Genomic DNA, 5844 nt, shown 5'->3' on the forward strand with positions numbered 1-5844 from the left:
AATCTGCCTTGCACCGACTCGCAGCGGTGCCCTTTTAGCTCGGAAAAGTTTCCTGATCGCTGATTGGTTAGATTTATTTTGTCCAACCAATCATCGATCAGGAAACTTTTCCGAGCTAAAAGGGCACCGCTGCCAGTCGGTGTAAATCTGCCTTGCACCGACTCGCAGCGGTGCCCTTTTAGCTCGGAAAAGTTTCCTGGTCGCTGATTGGTTAGATTTATTTTGTCCAACCAATCATCGATCAGGAAACTTTTCCGAGCTAAAAGGGCACCGCTGCCAGTCGGTGTAAATCTGCCTTGCACCGTCTCGCAGCGGTGCCCTTTTAGCTCGGAAAGGTTTCCTGGTTGCTGATTGGTTAGAATTATCTCGTCCAACCAATCAGCGATCAGGAAACTTTTCCGAACTAAAAGGGCACCGCTGCGAGTCGGTGTAAATCTGCTTCGCTAAAAGAAATGGACTATAGTCCATTAGGCCTCAGACATGGCCTTATTCAAGCCTGGGGTTTGGCCAGTTTTCATCACCACGCTAGACATTGCGGTTGGTGACGGTGGGAGATTTTCGTCTGATCGCTCATAGCAAAGCAACCTAGTATGGGTGGCCCTGACTATAGTCAATTTCTTTTAACGATGGAGATTTGCACCGACTCGCAGCGGTGCCCTTTTAGCTCGAAAAATTTTTCTAATCGCTGATTGGTTAGAATTATCTCGTCCAACCAATCAGCGAGCAGGAATCTTTTCCGAGCTAAAAGGGCACCGCGAGTCGGTGTAAATCTGCCTTGCACCGACTCGCAGCGGTGCCCTTTTAGCTCGGAAAAGTTTCCTGGTCGCTGATTGGTTAGAATTATCTTGTCCAACCAATCAGCGATCAGGAAACTTTTCCGAGCTAAAAGGGCACCGCTGCGAGTCGGTGCAAATATGACTCGCTAAAAGAAATGGACTATAGTACAACATTGCTGATCAAGATGATGCGCAAAACCCTTTCACCACGCTAAGGTATCCCCACTCAGAAAGATATATGATAAACATATTGATATATTGAAATATCTGATGACGTCAGGGACCTTCAAAATTAGATTTTGAATAACTAACCCGATCAGTTTATTGATTTTGTAAGATTCTTACAACTAATCTCATATATTCATACACAAACACATTGATTGAGAAATTAGTTTATTGATTTTCTAAGATTCTTATATATTCTCATACTCATACACAAACACATTGGTTGAGAAATTAGTTTATTGATTTTCTAAGATTCTTACAACTAATCTCATATATTCATACATAAACACATTGGTCGAGAAATTAGTTTATTGATTTTCTAAGATTCTTACAACTAATCTCATATATTCATACACAAACACATTGATTGAGAAATTAGTTTATTGATTTTCTAAGATTCTTATATATTCTCATACTCATACACAAACACATTGGTTGAGAAATTAGTTTATTGATTTTCTAAGATTCTTACAACTAATCTCATATATTCATACACAAACACATTGATTGAGAAATTAGTTTATTGATTTTGTAAGATTCTTGCAACTAATCTCATATATTCATACACAAACACATTGGTTGAGAAATTAGTTTATTGATTTTCTAAGATTCTTACAACTAATCTCACATATTCATACACAAACACATTGGCTGAGAAATTAGTTTATTGATTTTCTAAGATTCTTACAACTAATCTCACATATTCATACACAAACACATTGGTTGAGAAATTAGTTTATTGATTTTCTAAGATTCTTACAACTAATCTCATATATTCATACACAAACACATTGGTTGAGAAATTAGTTTATTGATTTTGTAAGAGTCTTACAACTAATCTCATATATTCATACACAAACACATTGGTTGAGAAATTAGTTTATTGATTTTCTAAGATTCTTACAACTAATCTCATATATTCATACACAAACACATTGGTTGAGAAATTAGTTTATTGATTTTGTAAGATTCTTACAACTAATCTCATATATTCATACACAAACACATTGGTTGAGAAATTAGTTTATTGATTTTCTAAGAGTCTTACAACTAATCTCATATATTCATACACAAACACATTGATTGAGAAATTAGTTTATTGATTTTCTAAGATTCTTACAACTAATCTCATATATTCATACACAAACACAATGGTTGAGAAATTAGTTTATTGATTTTCTAAGATTCTTACAACTAATCTCATATATTCATACACAAACACATTGGGTGAGAAATTAGTTTATTGATTTTCTAAGATTCTTACAACTAATCTCATATATTCATACACAAACCCATTGATTGAGGCATTAGTTTATTGATTTTCTAAGATTCTTACAATTAAACTCATATATTCATACACAAACACATTGGCTGAGAAATTAGTTTATTGATTTTCTAAGATTCTTACAATTAAACTCATATATTCATACACAAACACATTGGTTGAGAAACTAGTTTATTGATTTTCTAAGATTCTTACAATTAAACTCATATATTCATACACAAACACATTGGTTGAGAAACTAGTTTATTGATTTTCTAAGATTCTTACAACTAATCTCATATATTCATACACAAACACATTGAATGAGAAATTAGTTTATTGATTTTCTAAGATTCTTACAACTAATCTCATATATTCATACACAAACACATTGGTTGAGAAATTAGTTTATTGATTTTCTAAGATTCTTATATATTCTTATATATTCATACAAAATTAAATTGGTTGAGAAATTAGTTTATTGATTTTCTAAGATTCTTACAACTAATCTCATATATTCATACACAAACACATTGATTGAGAAATTAGTTTATTGATTTTCTAAGATTCTTATATATTCTCATATATTCATACAAAATTAAATTGGTTGAGAAATTAGTTTATTGATTTTTCTAAGATTCTTACAACTAATCTCATATATTCATACACAAACACATTGGTTGAGAAATTAGCTTATTGATTTTCTAAGATTCTTATATATTCTCATATATTCAGACAAAATTAAATTGGTTGAGAAATTAAAACTTCAGAATAAAGTAAGGCAGAGGGCGAAAGCTTAGCAAATTGATCATTGATAACGTTGTATGATTAATGTAGATTGTAATTAATAAAATTCTATGCGAATGACGTAAAAAATTTTATAATTGAGATACTGAAGGAACTTGTACCTTTTCAACTAGGATCCGAACGCAGTTATGTATATTATTATTATTGTCATTATGATATACACTAGTGTGCGCGACCCGTCAAAAATGACGGCTATATATTTCGATACATTTGCACGCGCACACGCACACAGATTTGAGGGAGATTGTGATTTCCGAGTGTACCTGTCGTGTTACCCTCTCTTACCAGGGTATGAATAGTCCCTCTCCCCCTAACCGGAGGAGGGGGTGGGGGGAGAGACCGAGTAGTTATACGTCTGGCAATGCCGTTGAGCGTGACTGGAAAGAATATATATATATATATATATATATATAAATTATATATATATGTATATATATATATATGTATATATATATATATATATATATATTCATATATATATATATATGTATTATATATATATATATATATATATATATATATATATATATATATATATATATATATATATATAGTTTTCTTTCTTTCTGGTTACTAGATATCACAATTCCTATTCTCTGCTTTCTATCCCATTACGAGAATCCCCTTAATAAAAGATCCTCAGTCATGACCCCCCCCACATCTCTCTCTCTCTCTCTCTCTCTCTTTCTCTCTCTCTCTCTCTCTCTCTCTCTCTCTCTCTCTCTCTGTGCTTTTAACGACCTTCCTATCTTCCTTCTCTTTAGAAACAGATATAAAAATAAAAAATGCATAGTAACTGCATCTACATAAAAAGGAGGCTATTATAATTTATCATTTACTTTGCATTCAATTTCCTAAACTACAAAACTACAAATCCTTTACGCTCGCTTATAAGTAAACACGGGGCAATTATCCATCCATAATTGCTCAGTCAAAGGATGGCCTTTTATAACGAGATTTGCAATACAGTCTGCCTTGAATATTATAATTTGGAAAGTCTCTGCCGGGGGGGGGGGGTTAGTACGTCTCTTGAGAGGGGGAGGGGGTTAGTGCGAAGACCGAGACCAAATTTAATTTCGCGAGTCAACTCAGATGCGTTCTTTTATGCTCAGAGATTTTCTTATTGGAAAATCGAGATGAAAAAGTTACGGCAAATCTGCGAGTTCCGTCGTTTCTGTAATTTATTTAGTCGGGATTAGTTTTATGTTACGAATTCAAAGAAATTTGGAAAATCAAGTCAATGGGAGTGACTTACTTTATAGGTAAAAATAAGTGGAAATGATTTTTTCAAGTCATCTACCCTATATGACAAAGAGCATGTGTCTGGGTATATATATATATATATATATATATATATATATATATATATATATATATATATATATATATATATATATATATATATATATATACATATATGTTAATATAGTAGCAAACTTGTCCAAAATGAGTGTAGGGAAAATTTGTGTACACTGAGATGGCTAAACATTCTCTCTCTCTCTCTCTCTCTCTCTCTCTCTCTCTCTCTCTCTCTCTCTCTCTCTCTCTCTCTCTCTCTCTCTCTCTCTCTCTCTCTCTCTTTCTCTTTCGTACAGTTTCATATGTATATATATATATATATATATATATATATATATATATATATATATATATATATATATATGTATGTATGTATATATATAAATATATATATATATATATATAAATATATATATATATATATATATATATATATTTATATATATATATATATATATATATATATATATATATATTTGTGTGTGTATATATACAGTATACAGTATATGATAAATTTTGCACATTTAGACGTGTTTTTTAATATTTCAAATAAGTCATATCTTTTAGTATATTAATGCCTGGATTCTCTTACCGACCTCGGGATCAGAGTCCCGAGGCGAAATCACTCGAAGACAATTGCATCTGACCGGCCGGGAATCGAACCCTGGTCCGGGATGCTTGTATTACAATGACCGTACCATTTAGCCAAGAAGAAATGGTACGGTCACTGCCATACAAGCATCCAGGACCAGGGTTCGATTCCCGGCCGATTAGATGCTATTGTCTTTGAATGATTTCGAAAATATATTTTTCGCTCCATCTTCCAATGTCCAACCATTTTATCCTTCCAAATGAGACCGTAATTTGTCCTATGAAGTAGACTTGTACTTCTACTTCAAAGGATATTTCCTTCTCAAAGAAAAGTTCCTTTTTCCTCTCCTTATTCCATTGTCCAACCATTTGATCCTTCCAATAGAGTTCGTACTTTATCCTATGTAGTAGACTTGTACTTCTACACCAAAGGATATTTCCTTCTCAGAGAAAAGTTCCTTTTTCCTTTACTTATTCCATCGTCCAACCATTTGATCCTTCCAATTGAGTACGTACTTTATCCTATGAAGTAGACTTGTACTTCTACACCAAAGGATATTTCCTTCTCATAGAAAAGTTCCTTTTTCCTCTTCTTATTCCATCGTCCAACCATTTGATCCTTCCAATTGAGTTCGTACTTTATCCTATGAAGTAGACTTGTACTTCTACTTCAAAGGATATTTCCTTCTCAGAGAAAAGTTCCTTTTTCCTCTTCTTATTCCATCGTCCAACCATTTGATCCTTCCAATTGAGTTCGTACTTTATCCTATGAAGTAGACTTGTACTTCTACTTCAAAGGATATTTCCTTCTCAAAGAAAAGTTCCTTTTTCCTTTACTTATTCCATCGTCCAACCATTTGATCCTTCCAATTGAGTTCGTAC

The sequence above is a fragment of the Palaemon carinicauda genome, chromosome 5, assembly GCF_036898095.1.
Source record: "Palaemon carinicauda isolate YSFRI2023 chromosome 5, ASM3689809v2, whole genome shotgun sequence".
NCBI classification, from domain to species: Eukaryota; Metazoa; Arthropoda; class Malacostraca; order Decapoda; family Palaemonidae; genus Palaemon; species Palaemon carinicauda.